Below are 18,867 nucleotides of genomic sequence, written 5' to 3'. Positions count from 1 at the left end.
CCTTCTCACTATAACTTAGCCTCTGGGGAGCCCAGATAGTGGTAAGGAGTGGTGAGCACAGTCATTGCCTTGGATCGTTAGCTTGGGAAGTTTTCAGCATGGATGGTCCCTCCTCTACAGATCATGGGGACCTCAAACACTATCTCTCCCATCCTTGTCATTTTTACAGAGAAGGAAACTGAGGTCCTGAAACTGGAAATGATTTGCATAGAAGCACAAAGTAGCTTCCCCCTACCCTAGAACGTGTTCCCCCTCCAAATGCCCCCCAACCATGCCTCCTTCTCACTTCCCCCCATGCAGTGGGCTGGGTCCTGTGGGTGGGGATCTAACCACATAGTACTCAGGTTATAATTAGGCTGCACAAACCCCATTGCCCAGCTCACCTCAGTTGGGGCAAAGGAGAGAGAAAAGGGGAGGGTCAGAAAAGCCCTGCAGTGGCAGGGTCTTCCCTTCTCCCAGGATCCTAGTCTGGGGTCTAAGCACTAGCGTCTCTAAACAGCTCTTCTTCCCCACATGTTTTTAAGACTCTTCTGGGGAAAATTGAACATAGAATAACCAGGAATGCTAAGATATCAGAGCTAGGAGGGCCTTAGAACCCAGGAGGTCAGGGCTGGGAAAGCCCTTAGAAGACAGGAAGTCAGAGCTAGGAGGGACCCTAGAACCCAGGAGGTCAGAGCAGGGAGGGCCCTTAGAACACAGGAAGTTAGAGTTGGGAGGGACCCTAGAACCCAGGGTGTCAGAGCTGGGAGGGCCCTTAGAACCCAGGGTGTCAGGGCTGGGAGGGCCCTTAGAACCCAGGGTGTCAGGGCTGGGAGGACCCCTATCCAGGATGTTAGAGCTGGGAGGGACCTTAGAACCCAGGAGGTCAGAGCTGGGAGGGCCCTTAGAACACAGAAGGTCAGGGCTGGGAGGGCCTTAGAACCCAGGAGATCAGAGTTGGAAGGGTCCTTAGAAAAGGGGATGTCAAAGCTGGGAGGGTGCTTAGAATGCAGGAGGTCAAAGCTGGGAGGACCCTTAGAACACAGGATGTCAATGATCATAGGGATTTGACAATGAACAGATGGGAAACTGAGCCTCAGGTTAGGAAAGTAACATGTTTACATAATGGGCCTAAAAAGTGGTTCTGCCCCTAAACTACAAGAGCAAGTCCTTTTCCCTTTCTGGACCTCAGTGCATTTTTTTGTCAAATAAAGAGTTAGACTAAAAGCTCTCTGAACTTTTTTTTTTGTTTTTAACAGTCTTTGAAACCAAGTAGTTAATAAATATTTATTGACATAAATTGAATCATATTTAACTTGGGGTTCTCCATCATCTTCCCCTTGTCCCATACTATATCTAGGGCTTTCATCATGATGACCCTATTTGTATATATCTCTTCATTCACAGAGTTCTCATCCAGGCCTTTTCTTTTCTTTTCTGGGATAGCGCCAAGCTAAAAAATTTTTTTCTTAACATTCATTTTTAAAATTTTGAGTTCCAATTTCTCTTCCTCCCTCCCGACCCTCCCCCACCTATTGAGAAGGCAAGCAATATGATACCCATTACATATGTGAAGTCATGCAAAACACATTTTCATATTAGCCATGTTGCAAAAAAAAAAAAAAAAAGCAAGAAAATGAAGAAAGTTAAAAAATATGCTTCAATCTGCACTCAGAGCTCATTACTTTTCTGGAGGCAGATAGTATTTTTCATCATGAGTCCTTTAGAACTGTACTGATTAGAGTAATTAAGTCATTCATGCTTCATCCTCTTTACAATATTATTTTTACTGTGTACAATATTTTTCTGGTTCTACTTATCTCATTTTATGTCAGTTTATAGAAATCTTCCCAAGTTTTTCTGAAACCATTTTTATCCTTGATTATAACACAACAGTATTCCCTTATAACCATATACCATTACTTGTTTATCCATCCCCAAGTTGATGGGCATCCTTGATGGGCATCCCCTCAATTTCCAATTCTTTGCTATAAATTAAAGAACTGCTATAAATATTTTTTACATAGAGGTCATTTTCCTTTTTTTTTTTTGTTTTTTAATCTCTTTATGGAATACAGACTAAGTGGTGATATTGCTAGGTCAAAAAGTGTGCACAATTTTATAGTACATCGGATATAGTTCCAAATTGTTCTTCAGAATGGTTGGACTAATTCACAACTGTGTATTAGTGTACCTATTTTTCTATATTCCTTCTAGTATTTGTCATTTTCCTTTTCTATCATGTTAATCATGATATATGTGAGATGTTACCTCAGAGTTATTTTAATTTGCTTTTCTAATAATTAAAAGCATTTTTATATGACTACAAATAGGATTCATTTTTTTTTCCCTGAAAACTACCTATTCATATCATTTGACCATTTTTCAATTGGGGATCATTTATTTTCATAAATTTGATTCAATTACCTCTATATTTGTAAAAATGTTCCCCCGAGTTTCCTGCTTTCCTTCTAATTTTGGTTTCATGTTTGTGCAAAACCTTTCTACTTTCATGTAATCAAAATTACCCATTTTGTCTCCTATTATCCCCTCTCTCACTTCTTTTGGTCACAAAATCTTTCCTTGCCCATTGGGTTGACAGGCATTTCTTTTCCATAGTCTCCTAATTTGCTTATGATATCCCCTTTTATGCATAAATCATGTATTCGTTTTGAATTTATATTGCTATATAATGTGAGATGTTGGTCTGTGCCTAGTGTCTGCCAGCTTCTTTCCCAGCAGTTTTCGTTAAATAGATAGTTCTTCCCCCCAAACCCTGTCAGGGGATTGGAAGCCAGGACTACAACTCCAAGACCGGCATTATAACCACATCTCCGACAATCCCTTTATAATTGTATGACCCTTTGTATTTCTCAAAATCATTCTCATAATAGTAGTTAGCATTTCTGTTGCAAAGGACTTTACAAATATTATTTTATTTAATCCTCATAAAAATCCTAGGAGGAAGGTGCTATTATTATATCCATTTTATAGTTGTGGAAACTGAGGCAAACAAGTTCAATGAATTGCCTAGGGTCACACAGTAAATGTCTAAAGTCAAATCTGAAGTTAGATCTTCCTGACTCCAAGCTCAATGCTGTATCCCCTGAATCACCTAGCTGCCATGTAGACATCATCATAATAACCCTTTTTACATATAGACAATGCTTTGTACTTCCTGAACTAAAAATGTATTTACATTTACACATTGCTTTCCGAAAGCACCTACGCTTTCCAAAGTTTTTTTTTTTTTTCCCTCCAAAATTATAATAGGAATAATCCTTTTGTATCTACATGCTGCTTTGTAATTCTTGAAATAATAATAGGGGTACTTTGCACTGATAGGGGCAGGGCTTTGTACTTCTTGAGGTATTTTTATGAGTTCATTTACGGGGAAATGACATTTTGTCCTATTCAAATTGCTTGTACATGTCATCTCCTTACAACCTTAAAATGCCCTGGGGAGGAAAGAAGCTTGATGGTGGTTAAGAGTCAGGAAAACTTCAGTTTAAATCCCACCTTAGACTTTTATTAGCTAAATGGTCCTAAGCAAATCAGTTGCCTCAATTTCCTTGTCCTTGTCCATAAAATGGGAATATCACCTTCATTCTAAAATAATGGCTAGGATCAAATAAGAGAATATTTGCACTTAGCAGACTTTAAAGTTCTATATAAATTCTATTTGTAATTATTATTGTTATCATACCTACCTGCAGAGAATTATACTCTGAGGGAAATGCAAATTTTAGCCAAGCTCCAGTCTCTAACCTTAAGGAACTCAGTCTAGTATGGAGATAAACACTAATAGAGGTAACCTCCAGCTCTAAATTTATTCTCTACTAGTCAATTCATTTGTCTGGATGGAGAAAGCAAGAAACAGGGAGGGAAGGGAATCTACCTAAGATTAAATGCTGAAACAGAAAAGCTCAGATATCCTGCTTTAAAAAAAATCATATTTGATCACCTCTTGTAGATTCATCCTATGATAACAACAGGGGATGAGAGGCTGTGTCAGTTAAATGATAGCATCCCACTTGGTGTCCAGTTCTTTGACTCTCCAGGTGATATCACAGAACTCAGACTTCCAGGTTGGGGTGAAGAAAGGCTGGCTTTTATCCAACTCAGCCCCATGGCAACTATGTCCAACTAGTGCAGGGGACCTAAGGAGGTGAATTTATGTCCATAATATTAACTGCTTTACCTATCTTCTTTTGTGTTTGCTCTGTCTCCTTAGGTACATTTTAGGCAAATTGCTATCTACTCCTATAGAGATGTGTCAGCTTGGAGGCAACTTGGAGGTAAGTTCAAGAGGTTTGGGAGTCCTGGTTCCTATTGGGGTCAAAGCTGAATAGCAGCAGGGGAGAAATTCTTAGCAACCATTCCAATGCCCTTGGGGAGGATAGATACCCCACAGGGGAACTGGCCTAAGCCTGGCTGTTTTACCAGCAGACATATTATTTGTGTTATTTAGACCATTCACTACCATGACAAAATAGAAAATAACTAACATTCCTGAAAATGCTTTATGTTCTGATGAAGTTTCTTTTTCAAGTATAGCTTTTTATTTTCAAAATATATACATGGATAATTTTCAACATTCACCCCAACAAAACCTTGTATTCTATTTTTTTCCTCCCTTCCCCCCACCCAGTTGGCAAATGATCCTATATATGTTAAACATGTGCTATTCCTCTCTATATATTTCCACAAATTTCATGCTACACAAGAAAAATCTGATGAAGTTTAAGTCTCAGACTCTCAGGAGATCATTACAGCAGTTAAAAGTTAAGTTATTGAATCATGTTTTAAGTTATTCTGTCAACGTATCTTGTGAATCTTTTATGTTTAGCGTGAGCGTGTGTGTGTGTGTGTGTGTGTGTGTGTGTGTGTGTGTAGGAATAAATTACCTATCATATAATTGATTTAGATCAGATACTGAGTCTTTTTTTTTTTTTTTTTTTTTTTTTTTTTGTGGGTCAGAATGCTAGCTGCAAACGATCACCTAAACTGTAAATAAAAGTTTTTAATAAACCAAAGAGTAGGAGAACGGGAGCCTAGCCTCTTCTTTCATTAGAGATCAGGCTCCCCAAGACTCAAGTTAATTTAACAGAGAATGTATTCTGTATCCCAACTCTTGTGAGCCCAGAAGTGGTTCCTGGAGGCTAAACCTAAAACGGACAGGACTCTGAGCGAATCATTCCTCACCCTTTATAACTTTGCTAAACCTTAAAGGACCCCAATGAATAGAATGTTCTAGCTCGAATAAGTCATTGATACTTGCAGATTACCTTCTCATACTTCACAATATAGGACATCTTACTTGACCCTTGATAGAGGATATTGGGAAGACCATAAAACATGGAGCCCCAAAATCTGAACATTTACTTGATATGTGATTAAATTAGCAAATTAATGTCCCATATGATGCCTATAGGATCAAAGATTTTAGAGCTGGAAAGATCCTTTGAGTGAATCTCATCCATTCCTCCAACACTTATTTTACATATTGAGGAAACTTATGCCTAGGGAAGGCAATTAACATACCAAAGGTCACACAGGTGGTAAGTAGCAGAACTGAGATTTTAACTCAGATCTTTTCACTCTAGAGCCAGTGTTCTTTCCAGGACAGTGAAAAAAAATGATTTCCCTAATGCAAAGATTCTTAAACTGTGGGTTGTGATTGGAGTCATGTAACTGAATGTAGGGGTTGCAAAAAATTTGGCAACAGTAAAAGATATCAGATATTCTGCCAAGATTTAATTCTTTATGTAAAAATAAACAAGCACATCCATCTCATTGGTATGCAAATTTGCTTTCCTCTTTAATAAATAGTAAAATCATATATATATACATATATAAAAGTTATTTTAAAATAAATTTCTTTATGATTTATTATTAGTAAATGTTTGGTTTGTATACCTTTTTATATACCTATAATCCCCTGGGTCATGTAAAAATTGCACTCTGAGTGTAAAGAGTTTAAGAAGTCCTGCCCTAGAGCACAGGTCTGACTTACTCTCCTGCTCAGTAACCTCAATGCCTCTCTACTATCTCTAGAATCGATTGCAAAGTCCTCTGTGTGGCCTCCAAAGCCCTTCATGCACTGACTGCAACTTCCCTTTCCAGTCTTCTCATAGATGACTCCCCCTACAGTCACTCTACTACTCACTGATCTGTCCTTGTTCTTCCTCAGTACGCTATTCCTTCTTCTGGAGCTGTGACTCTGGACACTGTCTTCCTGCCTGTAACACACTCCACTTTTTAAATTCCCTAATTTCTTTCAAAGTACGTAATCTAGAGAATTCACTTGGAGACTTCCCTGCTCCCCTCCATTGCTAGAATCTCCCCCCACCCCAAATATTACTTTGTATTTATTTCATGTCCACTTATATATGTGACCCTAATAAAATGGAAGGAAGCATCTTAATTTTTTCCTTCATATCTCTAGGCATGTAGTCTGTTCTTGTTGTAGTTGAGTTGCCAGTCTATTTGGGGTTTTTTAGGCAAATATTCTCGAGTGATTTGCCTTTCCCTTCTCCAGTTCATTTTACAGATGAGGAAACTGAGGCAAAAAGGTTTAAGTGACTTGTCCAGAGTCACACAACTAGTGAGCATTTGAGACCAGATTTGAACTTAGATTTTCCTGACTCCAGCCCGGTACTCTATCTACTTTGCCACCTAGCTATACAAATGCATTTAATAAGTTCTTATTTGATTGTTGATGATGTTGTCTTATTCTCTAGCCCATAGGTTCCTTATCTGTAAAATGGGGATCAACATTTCCTCTCTGCTAACCTCCCAAGAGTATTTCAAAGCAAGAGAAAGAAAGGCAGACGTTATACATTCTCTTCCTACCTAGCCCAGCCAGGCTCTTTGGTGCAGCTGGCCAGGAGCCTCAAGAACAAAGGCAGCTTTACAAGAAAGCCCAGATTGTATTCACTCACAATCTTCTTCACAACACCTGTTTCTGAGTTGTGAGGTGCCGCGTTCCATATACCCTAATTCATAGAATTCACAGAAAATCAGAGCCAAAATGGTCCCAACATGAACTATAGAATAGGAGAGATGCAGAAAAGATGGAATAATTGACCTTTATACTTGGGAAAGATTGGACTCAAAGACCTGGAATGCCGAGAGGACATGGAATGTCATATACCAGAAACAACCAGCAGGCCCATTTAACCTCGAGATCATGTGAATGGGGATAATGAGAAATAGGCAGGGAAAAGGACTAACAACATGGAACGCACCTTGGGGACACCTAGTCTAATACCCTTATGGGTTATATGTCAAGAAACTGAAGTCCAGAGAGTGGAAATAATTTGATGAAAATCCCACAACAGGTTAAGGCAAAGTCAAGACAAGAATGAAAAGCATCATAGGATTTCAACAGAAGGAACCTTGAAGATCCAATCTAATCAACTAATTTTAAATATGGGAGAATTGAGGCTTAGAGATGTTGCAAATCAATCAATTAACAAGAATTTGTTAAGTGCTTAATGTGTCTTAGGCACTGTGCTAAGTGCTGAGAAGAGAGAGAGCAACAGAAGGAGGAGAGAGAGAGAGAGAGAGAGAGAGAGAGAGAGAGAGAGAGAGACAGAGAGACTGTGTGAGAGAGACAGAGACAGAGAGACACAGAGAGACTGAGTGAAAGAGACAGAGACAGAGTGAGAAAGACAAAGAGAGACAGAGATATATTTATAGACACTCACACACACACACAGATAGGGAAACATATATTTACCCACACACCCATACACACCCAGAAAGAAAAAGAGAGAGATAAAGAGAGGAGGGGAGGGGAGAAAAAGAGAAAGGGAAAGGAAAGGAAAGGAAAGGAGAAGAGAGGACAGGAGAGACAGAAAGAAAATTCTAATGGGACAGACAATATGTAACTAAATAGGTAATGAAGATATATAGAGAGTAAATAGAAAGTAATCTTAAAGGAGGAAAGCATGAGCATCTGGGGAGACCAGGAAAAGCCTCCTATAGAAGACAGTCTCTGAGCTGAGGCTTGAAGGAAGCCAGGAATTCTAAGAGGTGGAGATGACAAAGGATACACAGAGATAGCTGATGGGACATCCTTTGTGAGGAACCTTGAGCAGGCTTTTGTGATTAAATTGTAGAGTGCATGGGGGTAATGATGTGATGAGTCAAAAGTCTGGAAAGTCAAGAAGAGTCTAGATCGTGAAGGGTATTAAATGCTAAAGCTGATTGTATTGATCATAGAGATGCTACCTAGCTAATAGAATTTATTGACCGGGCAGGATGAAATGATCAGACCTTCCCTTTCATAAAAATCAGCCAATTGGGGGATGGATTTGAGAGAGGTGACTTGAGGCAAGGAGACCAATTAAGAAGGTATTGCAGAGTTTAGGCAAGAAATGATTAAAGGCTGAAAAAGGATGGTGTCCTTATAAGGGGGAGTAGAGGGTAACATACAGGAGATGTTATGGAGATGGAAATGACAAGATTTGGCAATGGATTAAATGTATAGGAGTGAGGAAGCATGAGGAGTTGAGAATGACATTCAAGTTGCAAAACTGAAAGGATGACTGTTCCCTTGACAGTAATATGGATATTCAGAAGAGGAATGGGTTGGGGGTGGGGAGAGAAAAGATAATAAATTCTGTTTTGGACTTGTCAATCTGAAATGCCTACAGGACATCCAGATAGAAATGTCTGATGAAATACCTACAGGACATCCAGATAGAAGTTTTTGATGAAGAACTGAAGACACTCAGGAAAAAGACTAGGGTTAGGTATATAGACCTAGGGGTTATCTGTTTAGAGATGACTAATCTGTGGAAGCTGATGAGGTCACCAAATGAGAGTATAAGGAGAAAAGGGCAGAGCCCTGAGGGGACATCCAGTTAGGATATGGCTAAAAATCCAGCAAAGAAAGCTGACCTGGCAGGAGGAGAACCAAAAGCCAGCAATACCCTGTGTAGCCAAAGAGGAGAGTTTTCAGGAAGTGAAGGTGGTCAATAATGTCAAATGCTTCAGAGGTCATAAAAGGTGAGGACTGAGCAAAAGTTTTTGCAAAGGATTTTCCAAGACAGCAGTTTCAATTGAATGAGGTCAGAAGGCCAATTGCAGAGGGCTCAAACGATGAGTAAAAGGAGACCAAATGGAGGGACTGAATGTAGGCTTTTTTAATGAGCTTAGCTGAAAAAGAGAGGAAGAATATGAGGATTAAGTATGGGGGAGTCCTGGATTTTTTCATAGACAGCAGGGTAGAAATCAGTAGAAGGGGAGAAATTGAAGATTAGAAAGAGACTGTGGACCCCATGTCAAAATAAAGTCAAAATGGGTACATAATTTAGGCATAAAGAGTGATATTATAAGCAAATAGGAGAGTGAGGGATAGTTTACTTATCAGATCTTTGGAGAAGGCAGGAATTTATGACTGAATAAGAAATAGAGAACATTATGAAAGGCAAAATGGATAATTTTGATTACATTAAATTAAAAAGGTTTTGCACAAACAAAACCAATGCAGCCAAGATTAAAAGTGAAGCAGAAAGCTGGGAAACAATTTCTGCAGTTAACGTTTCTGATAAAGGCCTCATTTCTAAAATATATAGAGAACCAACTCAAATTTATAAGAATACAAGTCATTTCCCAAATGATAGTCAAGGAGATGAACAGATAATTTTCAGATGAAGAAATTAAATCTATCTATACTAATATAAAAATGTTCTAAATCACCATTGATTAAGAAATGTAAATTAAAACAACTCTGAGGTACCACCTTATACCTATCAGATTGGCCAAGGTGACGGAAAAAAATAATGATAAATGTTGGAGGGGATATGGGTAAACTAGGACACTAATGCATTGTTGGTGGGGTTGTGAAATGCTCCAACCATTCAGAAGTACAAACTGGAACTATGATCAAGTGGCTACCAAACTTTGCATAACCTTTGATCTAGCAGTATCTTTACTGGGCCCATATCCCAAAGAGATCCTAAAAAAGGAAAAAGAAACTAGAAACTGAGTGGATGCTCATTAATTGGAGAATAGCTGAATAAATTGTGGTATATGAATGTTATGGAATATTATTGTTCTGTAAGAAATGACCAGCAGGATGATTTCAGAGAGGGCTGGAGAGACTTACATGAACCGATGCTGAGGAAAATGAACAAAACCAGGAGATCATTATACGTAGCAACAAGACTATAAGATGATCAATTCTGATGGACGTGGCTCTCTTCAACAATGAGGTGACTCAAACCAGTTCAACTTGTTCAGTGATGAAGAGAGCCATCTACACCCAGAGAGAGGACAGTGGGAACAAGAGTATAGACCGCAACATAGCATTTTCACTCTCTTTGTTATTTGCTTGCATTTTGTTTTCTTTCTCAATTTTTTTCCCTTCCTTCTTGATCTGATTTTTCTTGTGCAGCAAGATAACTGTATAAATATATATACATATATTGGATTTAACATGTATTTTAACATATTTAATATGTATTAGACTACTTGCCAGCTAGGGGGGGAGGAGGGGAAAATTTGGAACAAAAGGTTTTGCAAGGGTTAATGTTGAAAAAATTACCCATGCATGTTTTGTAAATAAAAAGCTTTAATAAAAAAAAGAGAGAGGTCATGTCTTTATGAGAGACTGAAATAAAAGATGATGGAAGGGGTGATGTTAGGAGACATGAAATGAGGAGAAAGAGAAAGAACTCAATTTTGAGGGTGAATTATGAGGCAAAGTTTTTAATTAAGAGAATGGTTTGCTCTGGGAGTCTTGGGAGAAGAGGTGTAGAATAGCAATTGTTGTGAGTAAGATAGCAACTCAGAAGAGCAGCAGGGTAACTCATGAGATGAGTTACCAGATTTGTATTGTACTCTTTCTACATGTATTGCTGACTTCTTTCAGCTCTGTCAGCATCATGTGAATAGAAAAGAAAGAATAGATAGTGACCTTGGATTTGGCATAATGTGAACACAATATGACAAGGGAGCAAGGATATGGGAGTAGAAAGTTGAGTTGAACTGTAGCTCCAAGAGTTTGAAATTGGAAAAGAGAGTATATAACTGGGTAGTCTAGGAAAGTACTGAGGAGTGGACAGACTAGAGATCACAGCCAGAATATGAAGAGTAGATTTTGAAGCAGTAAGATATGTAGATAGATGGAATCATAAAAAATATTTTCAGATAGAGGAATCTCAGAGTTCTTTCATACAGAAATGGAATCATGTGGATGATAGTAAGATCAGGGATGATAAGGTTCCAAGATGATCATGGGAGGTGAATAGAATGGGCAACTGGGAAGTTCCTTAGGATGACAGCAGGAGCTCTGGTGTCAAGACAGGCACAGAACTCAGTGAAAAATTTGAGTGAATGGTCTTTTTTTTTTTTCTGCTGGTTCTACTTCTGGGTTTATATCTCAACTCTATTACTAGCTTTTAGCTTTGGATAATAATAACTAACATTTACATAGCAATTTAAGATTTGTAAAGTACATTATGAGTATTATCTCATTTTATCTTCACAAAAATCCTAAGAGTTAGGTGCTATTATTCTCTCTATTTTTACAAATGAGGAAACTGAGGTTAAGTGACTTTTCCAGAGTCACATAGCTAGTAAAGGTCTAGGACAAAATTTGAACTCATGTTCCTGACTGAAGGTCTAGCTACTGTTTCATCTAACTGCCTCAATTAGTAACAAGTAACAAATCACTTTCCCTCTCTCACCCTTAATTTCTTTACCTGTAAAAAGGAAATCATATTTGTACCCTTTGTCTTGGGTTTTTAATGTGTGTGTGTGTGTGTGTGTGAGGGGGTGACTTGTAAACCTTAAAATACCATCAATGGATCAACTAACAAGCATTTATTAAGCACTTATTTGGGCCAGATCCTGTGCTAGATGCTAGTGATATAAAGACAAACATGTAAAGTCTCTGACCTCAATAAGGTGAAGTTTCTTTGGGGGAGATAACTTACACACCAATAAATATGTATAAAACAGACAGAAAGTGATGGGGGGTGGGGAAAGAAGGTACCGAAGCCTGATGGGAGCTGGGATGGAAAGACTTCCCATAGAAAGTAACGCTTGAGCAGAATTTTAAAAAGAAATAAGGGATTTTTAGAACTGGAGATGAGGTGGGAATGAATTCCAGGCATAAGAAACATCATGCACAAAGGTGTGGAGGTGGGAGATGAGTGCTTTTTGTGAGGAAGTACAAGAAGTTCAATTCAGCTGTAGATGTTGCAAGACTGGAAAGGTGGGTTGGGGCCAGATTGTAAAGGTCTGTCTTTAAAAGCCAAACAGAGGAGCTTATATTTACAGAAATGAGCTATTAATAACACGAGAACTTTGTACAGTTTCTAATTCCCACCCCCACTGGAAAAAAATTCTTGTAACAAATATGCTTAGTCAAGCAAAACATATTTGAACATTAGCTATGCTGGAAAATGTACATCTCATTCTACATCCCGAGTTCCCTAGTCTGAGGTAGTTGGTTTGTAGTGTAGTTCATCATCTATTTCCTGAAATAGAAGTTGGTCATTTTATTGCTGAGAATTCTTTTTGTTGTTTTTGTTATTTTCAATAGTATTTTATTTTTCAAATATATGTAAAAATAGATTTCACTTTCTTAAATCTATTCCAGATTTTTCTCCTTCCATCCCTCACCTTCCCCTTCCCCAAGAAAGCAAGAAGTCTAATACAGGCAATTCTTTTTTATTATTATTATAGCTTTTTATTTACAAGTTATATGCATGGGTAATTTTTCAGCATTGACAATTGCAAAACCTTTTGTTCCAATTTTTCTCCTCCTTCTCCTCACCTCTTCCCCCAGATGTCAGGCAGACAAATGCATGTTAAATATGTTAAAGTATATGTTAAATACAATGTAAGTATACATGTCCAAACAGTTATTTTGCTGTACAAAAAGAATCGGACTGTGAAATAGTGTATAATTAGCCTGTGAAGAAAATCAAAAGTGCAGGCAGACAAAAATAGAGGGATTGGGAATACTATGTAGTGGCTATAGTCATGACCTATGACTATAGAGTTCTTTTGCTGGGTGTAGCTGGTTCAGTTCATTGCTGCTCTATTGGAACTGATTTGGTTCAGCTCATTGTTGAAGAGGGACACATCCATCAGAATTGATCATCATATAGTATTGTTGTTGAAGTATATAATGATCTCCTGGTCCTGCTCATTTTACTCCTGCTGGTCGTTTCTTACAGAACAATAATATTCCATAATATTCATATACCACAATTTATTCAGCCTTCTCCAATTGATGGACATCCATTCAGTTTCCAGATGGGCAATTCTTTTAAACGTATTTCTATATTTGTCATGTTGTTCAAGAAAAATCAAACTAAAAGGGGAAAAAAACCATAAGAATGAAAAAGCAAACAAAACAAAAAGTAAAAATACTATGCTTTGATCTATATTCATTCTCCATAATTCTCTTTCTGGATGCAGATGGCATTTTCCATCCCAAGTCTATTGGAGTTGCCTTGAATCACCTCATTGTTGAAAAGAGCCAAGTCCATCACAGCTGATCATCATATAATCTTGTTGTAACTGTGTACAATGTTCTCCTGGTTCTGCTCACTTCATTAAGCATCAGCTCATGTAAATCTTTCCAGACTTTTCTGAAATCAGCCTGTTATTGATGAGAATTCTTCAGCCCTTCAAAGTTGATTCTTTTTTTATTAAAGCCTTTTATTTTCAAAACATATGCATGTATTTTCAAAAGCATACACCCATCAAAGCACTATCCAAATGCTATTACATATAATATTAAGATTCTCCAGTCAATGCAGCAAAATAGAAAATTCATTTTGGAAAATAGTTCAGATGATAGAAGACAGTATCCTTTTCTTTATAATCATTACACCAATAGGACCATACCATACTAAGATTGCAAGACCAGACCTATAAACAAGATTTATTATAAGATAATTTTGCTTTGACAGATGGTTTATATTTCTAAGGTACTAATATAAAAGTGAATGGTTTTTTTTTTAATAAACTAAAGTCTTTAAGCAGCTTGCTTTAAAAAGTTATAGCTGGGAAAAATAAAAATAAGGACTGCTAAAAATTATGCATGGATAATTTTTCAATATTGACCTTTACATAACCTTTTCATATTTTCCCCTCTTTTCCCCCACTCCCTCCCTAGATGGCAGGTATTCTAACATGTTAAACATGTTAAAATATATATTAAATCCAATATGTGTAAATATTTATACAATTCTCTTGTTGCACAAGAAAAATCAGGTCAAAAAGGAAAGAAAATGAGTAAGAAAACAAAATATAAGCGAACAACATCAAAAAGAGTGAGAATGTTATGTAGTGATCCACACTCAGTCCCCACAGTCCTCTCTCTGGGTGTAGATGGCTCTCTTCATCACAAGATCATTGGAACTGACATCGGACCTCTCTGAAATCATCCTGCTTAGTGTTTCTTCCAGAACAATAACCCAGAACTTTTAATGTTTTGTTTTCCCTCCTAGATCATACACTTTCTGAGGGCAGGAATCTTATTCAATGTGGTGTTCCCCTTAGAACCCAGAACAAAGCAGATCTCAAGCAATGCTAATAATGATAGCTAGCATTCATATAGTGTTTACTATATACCAGTCACTGTGCTAAACACTTACATAATTATTACCTCATTTGATCACCATAACAACCCTGGGAATGGGTGCTATTATTAACCCCATTTTACAGATGAGGAAACTGAGGCAAACAGAAGTTAAGTTGATTTGCACAGGATCACACAGCTAGTAAGTGTCTGAACTCAGGTCTTCCTGAGTCCAGGACTGGGACTCTAGCCACCGAACCACCTAAGAGGTACATTTTTATTTGCTTGATGATAGGCAGTGACAATGTTTTTGCCTTTTTTTTTGTATCTCCAAGGCTTAGCATCATGCTTGGTACATAGAAAGTGCTTAAATGTTTGTTGATTCTTGGCCGGCTGACCAACGTGGGAAGGCTTACAGGTGATTAGAGGCGATTTAACTGGACAAGCTAGATCACAGTTGATGGGTTTGCATCCCAATCAGCTAAAGGATAGGAACACAAACCCAGAGAGTTTGCTCCCCCCAACCCCTGGGGCCCCCTGTGGTTTCACAGAGCTGAAAGAGCCATGGGGGCCAGGATGTTCCAAACCTCAGGCAGCCCAGGGGCGCCCCAGGATGGGGGAGGGGAGATCTGTAAAGATAGGTAAACTTCCACCCATCCACCCCTTGCTACTTGTAACTGACTTCTGCTACCTTGGAGACACTGGGTGGGTGGTCTTTGGTTTAAAGTGGAAGTCACTGAAGCATTACAGGGCTGTAATTCCTACCTGGCTATAGACATCCTATGTGACCCAAGGGAATATTGTGACCTCTCTGGTTCTTCTCTCTCTCTCTCTCTCTCTCTCTCTCTCTCTCTCTCTCTCTCTCTCTCTCACTTTTAGAGTGACATTCAGCTAATGTTATAATTAATCCAAAGTGAGGAGACAAGCATGTGGGAGAATCAATTCTCCCTCCCACCTCTAGTTTCCCAAGTAAAATCTGTGTATTTTTATAACTTTCTAGAGACAAGTGTTCTTGCCCTTGTGGTAATCACTTGAACTTGGAGAAGATGGAGGAGGTGGTGATAGGGACAAATCTTTGTCCTATCGTAGCTCTTTCACCTTAAAGGAGTAAGAATGCAATGGTTCTGCTGTCTCTTGGTAATGAATATATTTAGGACTATCTGGGCGGGGAAGGACCTTAGACCAGAAAACAGAGAATGTCAGAGCTGGAAGGGACCTTAGAACAGAGAATGTCAGAGCTGGGAGGGGCCTGAGACCGAGAACACGGAATATTACCATGCTTTGCACAGAGTAAACACATAGCAAATATTTGCTGACTTTAATTGAATAAATGTCAGGGATAACAGAAGGTATTTTAGAATATCGAGAATGATAACAGTGGACCGTGATAGAGCATTTTAAAGTAGCTAGGACACTTTAGGTGAGTTATCTTATTTGAGATAACACAGAAGCTGGTCTGGGAAAAGTCCTTTGAAGATAGAAGAAACCTCATGGGCTATCTCAATTGGAAGAGTCTCAAACCTAGAATGTAAGTCAGAGCTGAGAGGGGTGCAGATTCCTGTAATGGTAAAGTTTATGGAGACAGGAGGATTGGAGGATTTGAGTTCAAGCCCCATTCCTGACCACACCGACTGCCTGTGTAACATTGAGCAAATCTCTCAAGTTTTATAAGCCTCAATTTTCTTTTCCGTAAAATGGGTGTAATAATGCTTGTAACCTACCCAGCAAGGATTTTAATGAAAAGAACCTTTTTTTGTGAACTTTAAACTGTCATATAACTGTGAGGTTTCACCATTATTGTTAGCGTTGGGAGGGACTTTAGGAAATATCTACTTCAACCACTTCACTTTATAGAGAGAGAAAATCGGGCCCAGAGAGGGGGTAGTTACTTGCTCAAAGTTACAAATCTAAACCCAGTACTGAATTTTGGAGTCAATACATTTGGATTCTACTCTTTTCCCCTATTTAACTCCCTTGAGAGCCCAGTGGATGGGGTGATTTGAGTCAGGATGATGTGAGTCTGAATATTGCCTTCAATTTATTAGTATTATAGTAACTGTGTGGTCTTGGGGAAAAATCACTTAACCTTTCCAGGTTTCAGTGATCTCATGTGCCAAATCGATATATTTCCTAGGTTAGTTGAGAGGATCAAAGGAAATAACATGCATACCTAAGTGTTCCAAATAAATACTTTTATTTTTATTTTATTTTTCATTTTTAAAGCTTTTTAGTTTCAAAATATATGCATAGTTTTCAACATTCATCCTTGCAAAACGTTGTTCTAAATTTTTTTCTCCCTCCCTTCCACCCATCCCCTCCCTTAGACAGCAAGTAATCCAATATATATAATGTGCAATTCTTCTATGTATTATACTTTTATTATCAGATTATGCTCTTATGCTTCTAATTATAATCCAGATCTTCTACCCCCTCCTTCCCTGCAACTCTCCAAAGTTATCTTCCAGCCTGACTCTTAATGCCCTTTGGAAAGGGTCTGGGGGAAATTTAGCCTCATCCTTTAATACCAGGATTTCCATGTTACTCAGAAAATAGAGCCTCTAAATAGGAGCCAAGAGATCTGGGACCTAGTCTTAGCTCTGCCTCCATCTCACTATGGAATCTTGGGAAAATGATTTCCAAGCTCTGGGTCTCAGTTTTTTCATGCATGAAATGGATATGGATTATTCTGTGTTTTTCTCTGCTAACTGAAGTACTTATGAGATTACAAAGAAACAAGGACTGTGCAAGAAAACCCTTTGAAGACAGACAATTCATATGCACCTGTTGGGGAGGACAGGAGGAGGTGGGTTCAGGAGGGGAGAGATATATGCTGGGTTGGTTTGTCTGTGGAACTTCATGTCAAGAGTTTGACAGGAAGCAAGATCTGGAGGGGTCAGATGTGTGAACCAAATTGTTTCTCAAAAGAGCCTTTTAAAAAGGCTGAACAAGGGGTCCTTATCACCTCTTACCTGGACTATTGCAATAGACTCCTAATTAGCCTTCACAGCAAAGTGAAAAAAGTAATGGCCCTAAAGTAGAAGGACTTGGATTAAAATTCCTCCTTTGATTCTTACTGTGTAGTCAGTCACTTCATCTCCTGTGCCTCTGTTTCTCCAGTTATAAAAATGAAGGCATTGGCTAGGTGGCCTCTGAAGACCCTTCTTGCACCAAATCTATGACACCTCTCAGATCCATCCTCCTCATAAATTGTTATTCCTGAAGCACAGAGCAGACAGGTAATAACACCTGGGGAATATGGGGTATTCATCTCTGGTATGAAAACTGTTGAGCCCTTTTTGCAGATGCTCATCCACCTTTGGTGCCCATCTGATTCATGCCACTCTCACCTGTAGCTGCCCCAGAGTTGCCTTTTCACTGGCCTGAAGCAGTAGTGGGATTCAGCAGTTCCTTGGGTATCTGAATAGCCTTGTAAAGACCCTAATGCTCACCTCCTAGAGTGAACAAGAGGTTAGAAAAGATACCCTAAAATTATCTGTTTGATCTAACCTAACCCAGGCCTTTTTAATGTGATGAACAAGGATGCTACTCTGTGGTCAAAATATACAAAAAAATGTTCAAAAATCTTTGTGAAGATGATTCCACTCATCATTGGAATATGGGATGTACATATACTTATGGACAACAAGAAATTCAGTAGACCTGAAAGACAAGCAGCTCTTGTTGTTAGAGAACCGGGCAACTTCCAAATAATAGCCCCAACTGAAACAAGGCTGGCAGATGAAGTCCAGCTTAGCAAAGTCAGAGCTGGATACATATTTTTCTGGACTGGCTGCAGAGATTTCGGAGTGAAGCTGGTGTAGGTTTCTTACTCAAAACTAATCTAGCTAACAAGCTTCTATGTCTTCCCAAAAGGAGTGAACAATAGGCTCATGACAGCGAGATTGCCACTTGTAAGAAAATGCCGTGCCGCCATCATCAGTGCATAGATTCCCGCCATGATGAGGTCAAAGAAAAATTTTATGGAGACCTGGAGACCCAAATTATCAATGTGCCAAAAAAGGGCAAGTTTGTAATTCTGGTCGACGAAAGCCAGAGTAAGCTGTCAGAGATGGTAGGGAATCCTTGGGGGAAAAGGAGTTGGAAATAGCTAGTCGCTTACTACTGAAGACAGTGTGTCTCATGATTTTCTCATCACCAACACTATCTTCTCTTTACCCAAGTGCAATAAAACATCATGGAAGCATCCTCACAGCAAATGTTGGAATTTAGTAGACTATGCCATTTTATTTATTTATTTATTTATTTATTTTATTTTTTACAAAATAACTTTTTATTGACAGTATGCCATTTTAAAGAGATGAGACAGACAAGAC

The sequence above is a fragment of the Sarcophilus harrisii genome, chromosome 1 (assembly GCF_902635505.1).
Source record: "Sarcophilus harrisii chromosome 1, mSarHar1.11, whole genome shotgun sequence".
Lineage (NCBI taxonomy): Eukaryota > Metazoa > Chordata > Mammalia > Dasyuromorphia > Dasyuridae > Sarcophilus > Sarcophilus harrisii.
The sequence above is the reverse complement of the archived record's forward strand: the minus strand, read 5'-3'. Positions refer to the sequence as shown.